This window comes from Tetrao urogallus (genome assembly GCF_951394365.1).
Source record: "Tetrao urogallus genome assembly, chromosome: 7".
NCBI classification, from domain to species: domain Eukaryota; kingdom Metazoa; phylum Chordata; class Aves; order Galliformes; family Phasianidae; genus Tetrao; species Tetrao urogallus.
In genome coordinates this window covers 45,857,757-45,877,579 of record NC_136820.1, presented here as the reverse complement: position 1 = coordinate 45,877,579, position 19,823 = coordinate 45,857,757, and positions in this window count along the sequence as shown.

The following is a 19,823-nucleotide window of genomic DNA, read 5'->3' as shown; positions in this document are numbered from 1 at the left end:
GTCACTTGAGTTGAGGGGGTTGGCAATAGCTATCCGAAGTTGTGCTGCTCCACTGCCGCTCGTGCTCCAGGAAGTTTCTCTGGGGTCTGTCAGAGAAACACCTACCGAATAAATGTCCATTACCAGCCCTGGCTGGCAGCCAGGGAACTGGGTTGTGCAGCTGCACACCACGCTGACAGCTTTGCCCTGCCCCTCCAGCCCGGCGATTAGGGATGGCTGGGGGGAGTTATCCTGCAACACATGCCTTAATTGCAACATTAGCCTGTAAGAGGAGCTGGAGCATATTCCCATTTAACCACAAATGACTAAATGCAATTTAAGAAGGTCACTATGTGTTTTTTCACTATTCGGAAAAAAAAAAAAAAAATCTAACAATACTGGGAAAGCTGTTTCAGATAAGATGTTGTGTGAAGTCGATTTGCATCCTGCCACAGATATAAATCAAGATACAGCAGCTCATAGTATATCTTTTTCACTTACCTCCCATCAGAAAGCCTGTGCCTACAGCTTTCAGGTGAGTCCTCTGTCCCTCCTCCTTGTTACATCATCCATAAATGCTTTTTCCTGACACTTGTTCCTATGAGAATAAAAACCTTCTTGCCTGTTTCACAAATGCAAGCATCTCAAGCTGTACCACTACACAAGGCAGCCTGGAGTTACCTTGGTCCTGACACTTCCAGCACCTTTTCATCTGATCTGTTCTGTAAAGTAAAAGAAATGTCTTCTCCATGTGTGAGTCAGTCTGCAAGGACATCAGCAGGACACCTCTCCTGGTGAATAATTATGTTAATGAGTTACACTTTCAGTATTTCTGGCTTTTACTCCTTTATTGCATCTCCTTTCTGGCTGGATATTACAAACAATTTCTTCTCAGTAGTGATGCAGTGGCCCAGGGAGGTGGTGAGGTCACCATCCCTGGAGTTGTTCCAGAACTGTGTGGATGTGGCACTGAGGGACATGGTCAGTGGGCATGGTGGGGTGGGCTGGAGTTGCACTATGTGGTCTTAGAGGTCTTTTCCAACTTTACTGATCCTGTGATTCCTTGATGTTTATTTTGGGTTAAGTCGAATAGACATCCCTGCTATCCGAATTTATTTCGCTTGTTGACCCAGCATGGATTGCAGATCTCAGAAATGGATTTTAAAGATGTAGAAAATCATCACTTCTATTGCTGCTGGGATCACACCTGCCTTCAGTGAGGCCCAGTGGGTGCCACCACAGCTGCGTAGCACATGAGGACAGGGGCTGACCTCCTCCAGGAGCTGTCTCATTCCTTTGTACCCTTCATATTTTTCTGTTATTAGCGAAAAACCGTTCATCTTCCTTTTTTTCTCATTTTTTCAGCATTTATGTTCATATTTTAATCACTAGACTCCAAAAGGCAGGGCTTTACGGAATACAAAACTATTGCAGAATAGGTAAATAAGTAGCAAGCTCTAACAGAGCTCCTTCACCCATGCTTCTCACACAGTCCAGTGGCTTCTATTTCTTCTCCCCTGATTAAGAGATTCCATTTTCCTGCTGAAGCAGTTTTATCCCTTTATTTGGCGGCCACAAGGATTACTTTGTTTAGCAAGCAGCAACCATACTGAATTACCACACCCGCAGGCACTCGCTGCCCTTGTGCTGCCAGCATTTTCACAGGATGTGGAGGGAATTTTTCCCATTTTAACACTTGATACCGTGCTCCTGGTTTTACAAACATACCAGATACCAATGCCAACACAAATACCTGATTTGCATTCAGTAACCTTTGCGTCTGTGCCTCCTGAGAATACATTTCCCGACTTTGTATTGCTTTATAAAATACTTACAGTGAATGGACAGTAATACACAGATATTACTGCATGGAGCAACCATCCGATATGTAGTCAGGAGTTCAAAGAGGATTAAGGCTCTCTGGCAGCAAGCAAGCCGCATTACTTGTGTATGTAGAAACAGCCACAGCTGCTCTAACTTTTCATGCACCAGAATTATTTCAGTGTCAGTGCAGGATTGTTTTGTGGCCTTACCTCTCCAAAAGCTGTTGACCCATATTTGTTGTATTTTGAAGAATTAATGGTTCTGGGGTTAGGACGGGCATCCTGCCTAGCAGGAAGGAAGGAGCTGTTGGCCACTCGGGGTGCAAAACTTTATTGCGTGCATACAAGACTGAATTCAGGGTCTCCATCTGGACACCTACCAGCCATACCACATAAAAGAGATGAAGGACTTTCAGGGCCACTGGATACATTTTCTGGTATTTGGACTGGAAATGTTCTGAGAGAGAACATTTCTGCAGGCTCATTTCAGTTGTGTATTTTCCTATTAAAAAAATAAAGCAACTTTCCTGGAATCAGAGGTGATAGTGCAGAAAGGAATGACTGTAGAATAAGGTTACTGGACAATAATGTGTGTTCAAAGGAGATGATATCTTGGAGCAGTGCAACTGCTTTTGATAATAGGAAAGCAGAATCACAGGATCACAGAATCATTACGGTTGGAAAAGGCCACTAAGATCACCAAGTCCAAATGTCAACCCATCCCCACTGTGCCCACTGACCACGTCCTCAGTGCCACATCTTCACGCTTCTTGAACACCTCCAGGGACTCCACCACCTCCCTGGTCAGCCTGTGCCACTGCATCACTACTCTTTCTAATAAATTTTTCCAAATATCCACTCTGAGCCTCCCCTGGTGCAACTTAAGGCCATTACAGGCCATAACCTCTTGGGTCCTTCTATCTCCTGTCTCCAGAGCATTATTTAGATGCTTGAATACAGAACAGGGTGTCCAGAACTCAGACGGCCTCACAAGAAATGAAAACTGCCTCTTGCGGAATCCTCAATTATGGGAACAGTGGTTTAAACCTTGATTAACAATACAAGTTCCTGCTGGCTGTCGAGATGATTGGGGCACAGAACCTCTTGTTGTCACTTTGATGGAGCATTTCTAGAAGATGACTGTCAGGGGAGCTTGTCCATTAATATGGACTTTCCCATGTGGGCTGGCAGATATTTTAACCCTCACTCTCCAGTCCTGGGGATGTGCCCCTGTCCTGCATTCTGCCCATTTAATTCTACAGTGCCATTTTGCACTGGGGTTTTTAATCTAAAAATTTTTGCTCCCTCATCATATTTTCCACCAGAAAGTGCAACATGCTCATCATGACAGGGAAAAGGAAATAACAGAGAATCTGAACTTTAATGGGATTAAACAATTTAGGCATACGTTGTGTTTATTTATCTTAATGTCTTTAAGGCTGGTTGAGTGAATGTTATTCCCTCCGAGGATGTCCACTTTTCTTTTGGCTGTGGACAGTGTCACTGCAGTGTGGTCTGTTCTTTTTCTGTGACTTATCCAAGACTGAGATTCTTGCAAATGTAGATCCAGAATATTTTTAGTAGGGAAGTTTTCTTGATAACTCAGCTACCGGGCCTGTCAGTGATGTCCAGTTTTCAGAGCACAGCCTCTAAAAGGCAGGTAGCCCATCTACAGACCTGCTGGGTTTCTCCACCACAGAGTTTAATTCAATTTAACCATAGTGGTGAGGTTTCAGAGTACTCAAAGTTTATCACCTGCTTTAATAAGGAGGATTAACGTGCCCTGACTAATGCAAGGGAAGGTTCCTTCAAGGGAACCCCTGAATCACATCAGTTCATGGCTCTGGGTATCTCACCTAAAACTGAGTCTGTCAGTCCAGAATAACAACTCTTAACTCAGTGGAAGTCTATAGAAGCAGGCAATTTCAGAGACCAATTCCCCTTGACAGTCATATTAGGAGAAGACAAATCACCCTGTAGAGGTACCTATTTCTCTCCATTAACTTAAAGACAGCCTGGAGTGATAGTTCAGCTGAGGTCCCTTGGCTGAAGAGTCTCATCCTGGCTCTGTCCATGCTCTTGTGCTCTTGGAGCAGTTACAGGTGCATGTGACTGACATATGTACTGTGTCTTTCACATGAGATGATTCGCTATATGGCCACCATATGGACAAGGTCAAGTCCAAAGACTTTAGGGTCTGCACTCACTCACTGCATGCTTGGACTCATACCTGCATTTTGTTATCTTACCAGCCAGCTGAACTGCTCTGGAATGGCTTCAAAATTCAAGATTTACCCTTCTAAGTCTTGGTTTCCAACCAGTAAAGTGGGAATGATTGCATCCCTTCAGGGGTTTTATAAGGGTAAGTACAATCAGGCCTCAAGAAAACCTGCTCCTACAAAAGCTGTGGGGAGGGACAGCCTAAAAACGTCTATCTGCCATTTTCAAGAGTGCCTCTGACAGGAGCCACTGGCATTTGACTATTTGGGAAAAGGTCAGCTCATACCCCAGGAAGAAAATTCTTAAATGACTTCGTTGAATGTTGCATTAAGTTTGTTGTGCTGCTTTTTTGGATTATGTAAAGTTTAAACTAATTTTTAACAGGAGGAAAGTTTTAAATCCCTGTATTCTTCCCTTGCTGTCTGTGAAGATAATCTTCCCACAGATAAGCCTCAGACAGATGTTTATCTTAAGCGCATTCCCATGCTGGATAATACTGGAAAGTTGGAACAAAGATGTCAAATCACCTCATAAAAAGGCTTAATGTCAGTGCTGTTCTTTGATCCTGATGCAAGGCCCTTGGTGTGCTAAAGATCCAAATTAAATAATAAAAAATGTTGTGAAGAGCCCACTACAGAACTGTACCCCCTGTTGATTATCACAGAATCACAGAATGGCTTGGGTTGGAAGGGCCCTTGAAGATCACCTAGTTCCAATTCCTCTGCCCTGGGTAGAGTTGCCAACCCCTACATCAGGCACTAGATCAGGTTGCCCTTCAATATCGTGTAGGATATTCAGGGCCCCATTCAGCTGCCAATGACCATGAATTCTTTAGTCACTTCTGAAGACAACATCCCATAGCCCTGCCACCACTGGGCAGAGAAGGCCAAAGAAGGTAGATTTGGTCGTAGCAAGAGCAAGCCCTTGTGACCTTGGATACATAAGGATTTCTGCAAACAATTAATAGGAAGGGAAGGAGAGAAGGTAGATGGTGAGAAGCATGAAGAAGTAGAAGACAGAAAAGTTAAAAATAAATTGGAATGAGACTGATTTATGCAAGATGGCAATTCAGGCTTACAGGATAGGCTCATATAGGTATGTTGTAGAGATAACAGGCAAGTGCAGGGAGGAGTTATGTCATGTCCTTTTCTACCTGTATCTGTCCTGGTGCACTTGGTAGCAGATTGCAGCAGAATCTGTCTTAACTTGAAAAGACTGGAAGGAATTTTTTGGAAAACATAGAGTATCTTAACATAAGTAATGAAGGAAAGAAAAAAAACTATGGAAATCACAGCTAGATCAAGAGCTGCCAATAATACAATAGAGTTATATGCTCAGTATTCCAATTTAAAAGTTGCATCCCTAGCAGCTTCTTTAATCATAGGATCATATAATTATTTGAGTTGGAAAGGACCCTTAAAGGCCATCTAGTCTAGCTGCCTGCAGTGAGCAGAGACACCAACAGCTCAGTCAGGTTGCTCAAAGCCTGGTCCACATTTAATGCTCAGAAGCAGTACAGCACCTCTGAAGGAAGTGCTGTCATGCCTACATCCAATTCAGAATAGAATAGCACAAACATCACCTTAAAATGCAATCTTTTAGTTACGGTGAGTTGTGAATTGAGTTTCAGCTTTCTTCCTGCAACTGGCCCAATCTCACCTCACATTATTGCCACAAAAAGAGCACGGCAAACACTCATTACCTACAATAATGAAACAGGACAAGGGAAAGCTTTTGCAGCTCGGAAGTTACAAACATACAGCAAAAATGATATTTGCCTTTAGGGGAAACAATGCAGGAATAAGGTGTGAGGAGCAATGGGATGAGGTAGCCTTTCCCCTTGCAATCTGTCCTTACTACTTGCCTAAAAAAGTAAGCTTTGACTGCATTGTTGGCCTTTTGAATGTCTAAGGCTATTTTCTGGTGAGCTGCATAGGACCCCTCATGCTCCTTACCAGTCATGCTCATTCTGATCTTGGCCACATCTCCATCCCAAAGCAGCAGGGAAGAGGAGGTGGGGGCATGGTTACCCAGACCTGGCCATGTCAATGCCCTGTTCATATTGCAAAAAAGAGGGCAGAAAATAGGAGTCAAGGGTCATCCACGACCTACCCTCCCTCCTACTAAATTTTGCAGTTCATCTGTGGGCCACCTCTTACTTCAGTGCAGAAGAAGCTCATCGAGCTGTGTGGGTGCATATCCATCACATCCCTCTGCCTATAATGAATTTAGCGGGGGAGCTTGTTTTGATAGAAGAAGATCACAGAGATATGCTGGCAGGAAACGAGCAGCAGGGAAGTCTCCAGGCAGAGACAGAAAGGAGGAGGAGGTGTTTTAGGTAGCAGTGCACGTAGGTGTGAAACACATTGATTTTCCAGTTCCAAATTGCAGTGCACATATTTTAATTATACCTTCCTGAACTTACCCAAACAAAAGCCACGAGAAGAGACTTGTTCTTGTTGAAATATTTTTAAAATATGAGCTGGGTTCTGCCTCTTGTGTTTTTGAGCTCTCAGAGTCACAGCAGTGGGATGAGATTTTACAGATGACACAACCACTTGTTGCATGTTAAGAGGGGATCGAGGCTGAGTTCACAATACTCACTGCAAGCAGATTTGAGCTTGCTTTGCCAACACTGAGCCAAATAATAAAAGATAAAATGACATAATAATAAAACAATAAAAGAAGCCCCGTGGACACGTTGGTACTGGCATGGACACACATTCCTAACACTGGACTATGCAGGAAACACCAGCAGTGCAGAGAGCTTCTGTCCCCAGTTGCTGGGCAGCACTCCCTCTTAGCTATGTGCAGCACCCAAAATTGTCTCCTGTTCCCTCCTTAAACCTGAATGGACAATCTGAAATGCTTTTCTCTCCCACCATTCCCACAATAAATCATGGCTAGATGTCAAGGCACCCAGCCCCATTAGGTCTCTGCATAGCTGGCTTTAATCAGCACTCTCCTGCCAGCCTCATGGACATGATTATATCAGGATGGCAACAAAATAAAGAAAAAAGCAAGCAAAAACTGCAGCCGTCAAACATGGTCTCCGTAGCTGCCTTGTGTGCTCTAGCTGTCTGGCCTGAAGCATGTATACAGACTGTTTCCTAAGTGCCCTGATAAGATTGGGGCTCCAGAATGTGTTGTCCTGAGAATGCTTGCTGCTGTTTATCTGCCAGCTGAAAAACTTTCCAAAGTTTCCCGGCCATCAGCCCTGACACCCCAATTCAGAGCAGATGACAGGCAGACGAGATACCAACAGCTTTCGTGCCTCGATGTGATACCAAAGTGGCTGAGAACCCAAAACCTTGTAGCGAGCTGTTGAGGCAGATCTGCTGATGTGGTGGTGGCTGCTGAGACCTGCCACTGCTCTCTGGTGGCATCCTTTGACAAGTGTGGGACTCGTCCCCTCCTGAGACCTGCGGCATCCTCCCACAGCTGGAGATCGGGAGCGACTTTTGGTCCCATGAGCCACCCTATCCACCCCTCTCTTCCAGGCTGTCAGATGCAATTTGTGTGGGAATTTCTAAAGCAGAGGGCTATAATAAAGAAGGGGACTGACTCTCTAGCAGTGTCTGTTGTGATAGCAGAAGGGGAAATTATTTCAAATTAGAAGAGAGGAGATTTAGACTGGATGTAAGGGAAAAGATTTTTACCATCAGGGTGATGAGGCACTGGCACAGGTTGCTCAGAGAGGTGGTGGATGTCCCATCCCTGCAGACACCCAAAGTTAGGCTGGATGGGGCTCTGAGCACCGGGTGGAGCTGCAGATGTCCCTATTCTTTGCAGGAGGTTTGCAGCAGATGTCCTTTAAGGGGCCTTTCCGACTCAAACGATGCGTTGATTCTATGATTCTATGATATACACAGCATCAGTTTCCGAGTGCATGTGTTATTCCAATATGGATGTGCTTAATGTGATGGATATGAGGAAGATGCCACTGTGGTGGGAATCACTGTTCTTTAAAGAACAGGCATTTCTAATTGCCACTGGGTAGTGATTGTTTTCAAGAGGAGGAGATCATCACTGAGGTTTGCCACCTTCCATCAACCTGTCTCTGATTTGCTGACATTAACTTGGATTATAAACTGCTGAAGCCATTTATGGAGGGAAATAATTTGTGGATTTATTTTTTCCTTTCTCTGAAAAAAAAAAACCAAACAACCCAACAACTGAGTAAAACTTAATCTTCTTACTGTATACATCCCTATAAATCCTTACATACTCAGCGGGATGTTGTGCAGTTTAATGGCTTAATTAGTGAAGGTTTATTAGGCTCTTCTGATATCCCTGTGTGAAAGGTGCTGTAGAAGTGCAAACTTATATTTCTTCCACCAAGTTAAGAATAAGTAACCAATAGAAAATAGATATTTATTTAGGTAGGTGAAGCATTCTATAACCCTTCCAGAGCTCAGGAAAACTCAAAGAAGAAACCAGACTGCTTAAAGAAGGAATTCGACCTCTCAAAGAAAAAATGAGACCGCCTGCTGCTGTAGCGATCATCTGCTGACAGCCCCGGATCTTTCTGGTAACCCATGTGCTATGGGAAGGGAAAGCATTTTCTACAAGAACCCAGTGTTTGTCAGCCCTACAGGGTGGTGAAATGTGCTTGGCAGCAGGGCTGCCCGCAGAGCCCCACAGTTTGAATTCCAGACGCTGGTAGCACTAGAGAAACTGTGCAGAGAATCCGGACTTGGGGACTATTTCTGGAAGTCCCCCTCATCCCACAGGCTGAAAATAGAAATAAATGCCCCAGGTCCTTGGCGAGCAAGGTAGCAAAAAGCCCCATTGGATCAGGTTCCCACCTATGTAAACCCAGCTCCGGAGTCTGCATGGAGTTGTCTGCTTTCTTTACACTTGTGTATGTGGTGTCCATAAGTAGCAGCGGTTTTAATCAGCAAACGCAGTCACTGATTTCCCCATATGCATGCAGCCTTGTTCCATGTGTTGGGCAGAGATGCTGAGGTGTCTAATCCTTCTCCCTGCTGATCTGGAATCTGGCCCACACCACCACTATGATTTATTTCTTAATTCTTTCCTCAGGAAGGAAAGCTTGGGGCTGAAATGAGCATTCTAAGAACATATCAGCTCAAAAGGTAATTGCAGGGGGAAAAGAAAGCTCTTAGGCTCACTGGGAGAGTCTGGAGACTATTAATGTGCTCTATTTGCCCAAGGGGATGCTGTTGGTGTGGAGAAGGGTGACAGGACAGGATCAAAGGTGAGAAACAACCCTCATACAGGGAAGGATGACAGAGATTGGGAGTCTTCTGCCTGCAGGGCAGATAAACTGAAGGAGGATGTGATAGAGGAGAATCAAATCCTGAGTGGCCCGGAAAAAAATGAATAGAGAGAGCTGCTCTCATTTCTCTGATCCATGGTCTAAGAGGCGTCAAACAAGCCAACATGTGGTGGGTGGGAAGGAAATAAAATGATATTCTGCACCCCGCGTGCACTTCAGCTTTGGAGCTTGGGCTGCAGGACACTGCATATGTTAATGTGGGTTCAAAAAAGCAGTGGTGCAAAGTCCAGTATGTGAAGTGGCCAGAGGAAGCAAGGCAGAGGGTTTGTGGCAACAGATGTGGGGCACCTGCTCAAGTTTGTAGGCAAGGGTGGGACACTGATCAGGAGAGGTGTCATGTCTGGAGTACAATGGGACTTTTTGCAATTCTGTTAGGCAGCATATATTTTCCAAAAGCAAGCCATTTCTCCCACCCATATACTCCATATGGATGACTGTAAATGTAAACATTGCTTGACATTCAGAAGGGGAAACTCTGTGAATGACTAGGCAGTTTATCCACTAAGTCTTAAAATAGCATACATGCAAGATGTAAAGCCCATGTGGCTTGTTGAAGAGTACCCATGGAGTCTGGGCTGAAGACAGTAGCTGAACACAGGTTTCCTAGTTTTGATTTTATGATTAATTCTCATCCTTAATCTTTGATATAACAGCATAAAAACATCCTTATAGATCTACTACTTGACTTTGGTCCTTCTGAAATCACTTCCAACACCTGAGCCTCCTTAATGAAGACCTATTGCCACTTCCTTGTCTCTTTCTTCTGTTTAGGTTTGCTGGACTTGTAAAATGTTGTCACAAGATTACTCTAATCCCACTCAGCCAAGCCTATGAAAATTTGACACACCACCTCTTACTTTGTTCCAGATCACCAAAGTGAAGAAGCTGGCTCTGAAATATGGACAGTGAATATAGCAAAAAAAAAAAACAACAAAAAAACAACAAAAAAAACAACAACAAAAAAAAGAAAAGCTGATATAACTATAAATCCAAAGCTATCTTCAGACCATCTTGGTCTTCTGATTCACTCTAGAGAGACTGAGCAACTACTCGTATCTTCAGAGTTAGTGGAATTTGAAGCAAGCTAGTGCTCTGCTTTTAGCATAGGCAAAATTCAACAAATCCATCCAGCCTAGTACTTGTCTTGATTATATATATTATTTTCTGTATTCTTATCTGACTTTATTTTCACTCTTTCATAGCATAGGCTTTTCAAATGCAGTGCTGGCATTGCTTGCAGTCTGCCATTGCTTCCACACCACATTATCTCCATACATACTGAAGTAGCATACTTCTTGTCTAACAAACAATAATAAATATATATATATATAAATATATATAAATAATAATAAAACAATAACTGGGTTTTGAAGCCACATTTAGCTAATGCTTTCGTATTTGAAGATCATTTAGGCCTCCCCTTTCAGCTTCGAAATTACAGTCCATATATTTGTGTCTATTTTCTCCCTCAAAACACCTTGTCACTGAATTATTCCATGCTGGAAATTTCTTATAACTTATCTCTTCCTCTGGCTTGTTCACACTTGAGGGTCACAGTCCTCTGCCTCTGATATCACCAACTCTCACTGTAAAAAGAGTTGAAGTCCCAAACTGCAGCAGGAATTTGAGGAGGAAAGGAAAAAAGGTCCTAGAACAAAACCATCATTTTTTTCTTTTTCAGATAAACTATGGGCTGACAAAGAGACTGGAAGAGGTGATAGAAGAAAGGGAATGGGAGAGGTGAGTTGCAGCTTCACAGAGCGTGGTCACTGCTGATCAGAGTTTGTGGTAGCAAGCAGAAGTGTACCTCACATCTCACTTAGAATCATAGAGTCATGTTATCATTAAGGTTGGAAAAGTCCATTAAGGTAATCTAGTCCAACCACCAATCCATCACCATCATGCCCACTAACCATGTCCCTTCTTGTCTCATCTACATATTTCTTGAACACCTCCAGGGATAGTGACTATCACATCCCTGGGCAACCTGTTCCAACTTGCACCCTACACAAGTTTTGGTGCTCAGTTCCCCATTTCTGGTCAATGTGGGGTTTCTTTAAGAAAATATGAGGTGGCAGTCCTCATCCTGCCTGTCTGATGGCAAGGTGCTCTATAACACACCTCTTAAATGCCACTCACAAAACACTCAACTGAGCATTTGTACTTGGGATCAGACCCCAAGGCAGAGATTAAGTCAAAGCACACATATCTTGTAATTAAACTGAATACACCTTAACAGATTTCAAATCCTTGAATGCCTTTTTCATAAGGATCAAAGAAAAGGATTTTTTGAGTGAGATAAATGGAAGTCAAAGAGGTTGAACATGGTTAACACTTTCTTTCTTGATGGTCTTACAGCTAGTCACACTCTACATCTAGCTGTGCTCAGCTGCACCCACGTGTTCTGTTTCAAAGTCAAAATCAACCAGAAAAGCTTCTATTGTCCAGGCTGAGACTGGAATCCAAAACACATGAGGTACAATTTAATATGCCTCTTATTTTGCTGTCATTTTAGTAGCAGCTGGAAAAGAAAGGCAAGTATTATTCTCACAGGAAACATACACAGGTTACATAGTGCAGGTTGGAAATACATTACATCTAATTGAATTTCTTTTGGAAAAGCAAAAGCTTCACTGAAAGGTTGCAATGTTTTGCCACATGTTGAAAATAATAAGCAGTGTTGTGCAAAAGGCCAGACCAGCAGTGTATCCCAAGCCAAACCATATGCTATGATGGCACATGATGCAGACAGTGATAGAGAAATTGATGGAAGGAGGGTATGCCTAGATAAAAAGGGATTGTTGAATAGTAAACCTTAACCCAATACATCCAGTTTTCATCCAGGGAGCATGCCTGGTGCCTGGGAAATGGCATTTCCCAACAGCACACCTGGTTCACCACATCTCTGAAGCAACCTGGCCATGCAGGACTATGCAGGAGATGTCCCAGGTTGCTATAGCAAGTTCATTAAGTTCAACCTGAATTGAACTGATTGCATCCCAAGATAGCAGCCACCTAAGTCTTCATTCCCCACAGCCTGGCACAACAAGTGACCTCCAAGAAAATTACTGCTTGCTGAGCGGGAGCAAAAGCAAGCACTCACAGGTCTCACAAGCTGTGAATTTGCTGCCTTCTTCATATACATTTTTATATTAGAGAAAAATTCAGTCTACACTCTTTCATTCCAATTCTCTTTTTCTGAACTCATTTTAAGCAATATTACTAAGCTATCCATGAGCAGGGGATGCTCACAGACTGCAATGGAGTTAGTTAGCTTTTCCATACAGTTTTCATATATTCACAGAAACATAGAGTCATTTGAGTTGGCCATCTGATCCAACCCCCCCTACAGTGAACAAGGACACCCACAGCTCCATCAGCTGCTCAGATCCTCATCAGCTTGACCTTGAGTATCTTCAGGGGTGGGGCATCCACCACATCTCTGGGCACCCTACATTTGTCAATCCCAGGTTGGATGTCTACTGTCTCAAATCAACCATTTAATAAACTGATGCCAAATGCCTCCCAAATGACAATTCCTCTTTTCATAAGCAGCATCTGCTGAACTTAAAGATATGTGGGTGGATCACACCCTGAACCCCAGGTGAGCACACTGTGTGCAGTGATCTGGTCAGTGCTTTATCTGCACATCTCTACCATGTGCATGAATCATGCAACCTCATAAAAAAATCCCTTCTTTCAGTAGATATATGCTTTTAGGAAACTTGTCAAACTTTAAAAATACCAGATATTAGTTCATAGGATCATAGAGTTTTTGAGTTGGGAAAGACCACTGAGATGAACAAATCCAACCCAACGCATCCCACCATGCCCACTGACCATGTTCCTCAGTGCCAAATCTCCACAGTTCTTGAACACCTCCAGGGATGGGAACTCCACCACCTCCCTGGGTAGCCTGTTCCATTATATTAGGACATCATGGTTTTAAGTTGAGGGAGGGAAGATTTAGGTTAGATATCAGGGGGAAGTTCTTTACAGAGAGAGCTGCCCAGAGAGGCTGTGGATGCCCCATCCCTGGAGGTGTTCAAGGCCAGGTTGGATGGGGCCCTGGGCAGCCTGGTCTGGTATTAAATGTGGAGGTTGGAGGCCCTGCATGTGGCAATGGGGTTGGAGATTCATGATCCTTGAGGTCCCTTCCAACCCTGGCCATTCTGTGATTCTGTGATCCTGTGATCATCACTGTTACCCCAATGCTGTGTTTTGCTGCACCTGTTATTAATCCCTCCAATGTTTGTGTGAGATAAATTACTGCACTTCAGATTGTTTAATGCTGATGTGAAATGGAGTTTGTCCATCCCACTGAGTTGCTAGGCAGCCTTCAAAGAGTGTTGTGCATTTCTGGTGTGTTGTTTAGCGGGTGAAATTATTAAGGAAGCATAAATGAAAAGAACAAAACTGAGCGGACTCATTTTTAGATGGGGCAGCTGCTCAGTACACATGCTTTTGTACCCATGCAATGAGGCAATGACATTTGCTTTAAACATAGCACTGCTCACACAGGGAACCCATGCACCCATGGCACAGACAAGTGAATGTTGCCTGCATCTCTGATCTCCTTGTGTGTTTATTCAGCTGCAAGCACACATAACCCTTTTAAACATTAATACAGAGCAGTGCTCAGAGGAATACGGTACATCATAGAGCAGTGTGGCTGCCACTCTGACATGCATGGGACATTATTTAGGACCAGCTCCAATAAATGATGGAGGTAGGTTTGGGCACTTTTGAAACACCAAAAGAAGGTGGCTGGAGAACCATCCATCTCCTCTATGTGAAATGGGTTGCTGTGCTCCTGGCATTTTTACAGGCTTAATGCATTGGCTGCTTAATGCAATAACAAACAAACAGCTTGAGCAACAGGACCTGCAGAGGAGACCCTACTACTACTACAAGAGTGTGCAAATCACTGAGTTTCTGAGTAGCAAATTATACAATTAGTGAGCAATGAGATATAGCACTTACGACTCTGTTCTGAAATGTTTCAGCATGTTTTTCCCTCTTGGAATCCCCAGATGGAGTCCCTTTGCTGTACAGTTCTCTCCCACTTTTCCCCAAGGAGCAGCTCCTCTTCCATTGCATGGCACTTTCCAGAAGGAAAATGTCAGTCTGGGAATTTTAGAAGTTTCAGAACAGCTCAAATTTTTCATCTCACGAGACACACCAAAATAATGATTATCAATTAAATAGGAAACGTTGTCAAATCCTTACTACTGGAATAAGTTTTGCAAGAGCAAAGCACTGCTGGAGTAGGCTTGGGGTTAGCAATATGCCAGGCTTATTTCTGATATCTTTTTGACATTATTTCAGACAATTACTTTTTTTTTTTTCCTCCCCAAACTGACTGTCCAAGTCATGACCCCGCTTAAAAACGACCAGTTGTCAGGATGCCATACCCTGTGATACTTTATATCAATGCACGATAAAAGTAGTAGAGCACTGGAAATTATATGAAGGAATGGAGATTGTGGGCTCAGTGGGCATTGGTGAGGACAGGTTGATAGTTGGATTGATCGTGTTAGAAATCATTTCCAACCTTAATGACTCTATGATTCCGTGGGAGCAGTGCCCTGCTCCTTTGAGAAGAGCAGGATTTCCCTATGGGAGCAAAGTATTACTGGGCCCATTTGGAATGGCATGTGAACAGAAACCTTGGCACCATGCAGCTTACGAATCCAGATTTATTCAGAATTATTCTTCAGCTGGATGAGGTTTATAATATATAATTAAAAATATATGTGTCTGAAATAGTAGAAACTGGTCCTTTCACTTTTTTTTTTCTTTGTTATTAAATATAATACAGCAATTTGGATGGAGTCTGACATGACTGGAATTTTGACACATTTGCGTGTTATGGATTTGGAAGGAACACTTCACATTTGTTCAAAATGATTCTTTGACTTAAAAAATAAGAGGAAAGAGACTTTCACAGAAACAAATAATGTCCTGAAAATGCCTCAAAATGACATACTGTTGTTTTGTTTTGGTAGTACATACACCAGATTCTTTCTGTCAATTTATTCAAAGGTGAAATAACATAATGAAATAAACAATGATGTGTGTGCGTGGTGCCCGTGACATGACTCCATCTCAATGCCTGAACTAGAGTAGAGAAGTATCTTATAAGTTAAAGGTTTGACCTGGTGTCTGTTCAAGTTCTCTTCCAACCTGAGTCATTCTTTGGCGTGCCTCTTTCCAATGACTCCAAAAAGTGGCTAGCTCTTCTGCAGATGTCTGCATGGAAGGCATCTAAGACAAGATGCCCTCCAAATGCAACTGCATCGTGCTGCCCCTAGAAAACATACATGGTGAATTAGAGGCTCCATCGGCCCACAGCAGTTTTCCAAGCACTGATGCAGGGGCAGCTGCCCTCACTGCACAGGGAACTGGTATAGAAGAGAGATCACGGTTCTCTGGGGTCCAGCATCACACAGCGTGGTTGGAAGATGCACACTGTCACTGCATTGTGTTTACCATTTGCTGTGCGACCTCATGCAGAGTTGCCTCATACATCAGATGTTTGGGAGATCTGAGTCTATTCAGCTGCACCATATAAGGGGATTTCAGCAGAGCAGAGCCTGAATGATGCCTGTTGGGTATTATCTGTCTAACCCCTTCGAACTGGATTATCTCTTTTACTGAAATCTGTTCCATATAAGGGACTGGGAAAGGGCTGTGCTTCTCAATCTGCTCATGCCTTGGAGTGATGAAAGGAGCGTGCGCCTGCAAGGACTTGGCTCCAGCCCCAAAACCTCCCCATGCTGAAATGGCTGCAACAGTTGGTGTGGGAACCCATTCCCTCTGTGGTTTGCCACCCTCCAGTCCTTTCACATGAACGTTCCTCTGGAAAATGGGTAGCTGGGATCAGATAATTGTCAGATGCCTGATTGATTGTCAGATAGGCCAAAGGGTTGGACCCAGGATATGAAAATGGCTCTGGAGTATATAGTAGCTGGAAGAAGTTATCACTCAAACATGGCCATCACCATCCACAAAATGGTATGGTCAATTTGGTTGTCGTGGAAATGCTACAGTGAAATTTGACATATGGAAAATGCACTGTCTGAATTATTTTGTATGCACTACAATTCAATAACTATTGGTAAGAATGTGGTACCTCAGTGAAGAAGAGACTTTGTGAAGCACGCTCATTCCTGGGATGCTTGCTAATAAGTGAATGGCACAAAACAATCCACGGTCAAAGCAATTTTCTCATCCCACCCCCATTAATATGTGGTCTGTTTTGTATAGAAGTGATTCATTATAGAATTTTACTCCCATAAAAGCTCTTATATCCTCCTTTTGTACATATGCCAAATGGCAAGGAAAGTCAGAGGCAATTAAAACAAATATGGTTTGAATTACCGGCCTGTTCCCACAAGGCTGTGTGATGCTTTAAGATGCACAATAAGGCAAACTAGATGCTGTAGATAGGCCAGCTTCTTAAAACAGAATTGCTCCTGGCTACCTCATGCTCACTCCCTTTCCTTCAGCAAGGCTCTTCACAGTCTTGACACAACACTTGGTGCAATGTGGGTGCAATGTGTTGCACCTCTGTCCAGCCCTGGCACCTCCATCCTGCACCATGGAGCTGCATCTGCTCAAAGGCCAACTTTTGTTTCTCCAGCTCAATGACAGCAGCTAAACCCAGAGTCTCTTTGGTGTGGGTGACAGTGGCAGGGAACAAGTGAGAAGCTCCCTGCTTGCAGAACAGGAAAGAGAGCAAGAACACTGAAGCAGCAAAGGATGAGGAAAAATGAAAAAGGTTTTCCCTTCGACCTCCGCTGTCACATCAGATCAGGCAGGCAGAAAAGGTCAGCACATTTATTATTTCAGTACTGTGTTTGCCCCTGTGACCTTTAGGTTGTGTCACACTCCTCACTGCTATTAGACAAATGGGTCAGGATTTGGGGGAGCACCATTTCTTATGCCAGCATAGAGAACAGTATGATCCAAATTCAAATTCATTCTTGTTCTAAGCTTCAGGATGCACGAAATCTTTCCATTCTTTTTGGAATAGAATTGAGAAGATTTAGTAATTCTGCATATACAGAATGCCCTGGACAAGGAGGTTGATCAAAATAAACCTTTAACACTTGTGATTTGGCATCTATGCTAAGATCATGGAGAAAGACATCTGGACAGCACTACTACGCTTCTCTATCTTATAACAAATTTCTCTTCTACACCATTTCAGTCCTTTATCCTGTAGTGACTAATTCTTTAAACCTTGTACTGAGCTCATTTCCAGGAAATCCTGGGCTAAACTCTGCACTAGAATTGCATTCCTGATGACTACTGGGTTGGACACGAGTGGAACTTTACATCACAACATCTCTGAGTCGCCAAGAACCTCATTAATCACCAGTGGAACGGACACTGTGGCACTCTGCTTTACACAAGTTCACAATCCTGTACTTTCAGATCTGTTTAGAATCCGTAAAGGCCAGGGTTTGGTCTACATCTCACACGCTGGTTGCGTTAGCAAAATACACACAACAATATGAATGAATGAATTTACCAATTCCCACCTGGCTTCTGGCCAAAACTGTCTATAGAGAATTTTCATTTCACTAACATCTCCTTTTTAACCAAAAGTTGGAAAACATAGTTTGAGAAAAGTGGAACAAAGTGATGTCTCTAGAATGGTCTGTGCCATTGGTATGCAGTAAATTGGGAAAAGGAGAAATTTACTGTTTTGTTTATCTGTCAATGAACGTTAACTAGGCAGCTGCATTGCAAATTCATTGAAAGCAATGACATTTTGATATCTTGTGTTATTTATTCATTAAAAATTATTACAGGGATTTTTCCTTCGCTGTCCATCTTGTGTACAGCTCTGCTCTCCATAAAGGAATGAGTGCCTGGTAGGACACTGAAAAAGCTGCTGCAAAGCAGAGGAGAGGGAAAGCAGGAGGAACAGGCTTACTTTTTGGCTATAAATTTTACACTGGAGCAAAGAGCATCCCAGACTTTGACTGCTCCCTCCATGTTGACTCAAAGTAGAAAAGGGAGGTTAGACCTAGCGCAACTTGAGATTGCAAGACTTTCAATCAGGAATTTTTATTTTTATCATTCCATTTCACTCCCATTTAATATTTTTGGGTTTTTTGGCTTTTTTTTTTCTGCAGGAGACCTGTTTCCACACACACTTTCAAACCGATATGTGCTGGTGTTAAACACGAAACAAGAGCTGCTGATGCTCATCTAAATGCTATGCAGAATCATAGAATCATTTAAAGGACCCTTAAAGACCATCTAGTCCAACTTCCCTACAATTAACAGGGGCACCCACAGCTTGAGACTTTTTCCAACAAAGATATTTTAAATGTTTTGCTTGCAGAGGAAATTTGTACCGCAAGCTAATTACCAGATTCTCAAGGTCTGACTTCCCATAACTTGCTTGCAGTACTACTGCAGGGCTGCACTGCACTGCAACTCCTTCAGTGAAACAGTACAACATTGTGCTGGTGCAAGAGGAGATCAGAGGCTTACTGTCTGGTTCTTTGCTTTAGAAAAATAATTCGGGTTGTCTTGTACAAAGTGTGAATCATTGGTTCGTGTTACTCTGGTCTGCTTTTTGGGGACACACCATGTCTTGACATCATCCCTAATTGCTCTTTTTCTAATTAAGCAAGAGTTTAAAGCCATCCCCCCTCATCCCATCACTATCAGACCATGTAAAAAGTTCCTCTCCTGCTTGTAAACTCCCTTTAAGTACTGGAAAGCCATACATTCTGGAGCAAAAAAAAAATTATTGCACCCAGCAAGCCAAGGAGTGTGCACAAGCAATGCTATGCTGCTCTAGCTGGTCTTCAGTTCAATTGTGTGTCATGTGTGGGTCAACAGATTGCCTCAAGCCTCAGCCACGTGTCCTCCATCAGGGGTAAAATCAGGAGTTTATGAGCACCAACTGGAACTATCATTATAATAACTAAATGAGCAGGCACAACCTCCTTAAGAGGCTGGAAAGCATTGATTTGTACCTGATTTACTGTTACTTATGCATGCATCCAGCCTGTCTCTTGGAAATGGATGCACAGTCTTCATCTGATCGTACTCGTAAAGTTAAGTACTTCAGAGCTTGCAGGCTTTGGGCCTAAATCCATAAGAGCAAAGCTTCTTGCTGCATTCCCTGAATTTGTCAAGACCAGAAACCCTTATTTCATCTTGAAGCTTCCCAGACGCTCAGTCTATGCTTTCATAAGAGGATGACCTTAAGCCCTTGACATATTCTGTTGAAAAGTGATTTAAAGTTCTGGCAGAAAGGCAGTTTTTTGTGTTTTATTTTTGTTTGTTTGTTTGTTTTTTTCTCAAAGAAAAACACAGCAAGCAAACATAAGCTGCTGCCTTTTTACGGCTCTTCACTTCTTCTAGTAGATGGATTCCTTGGGCAGACAGGTAAGACACAATTGAATTTGTGAACCTAATGCATATCAGCTTATGCACCCTAGACCAGCTCCCACAACTGTGCATCGCAC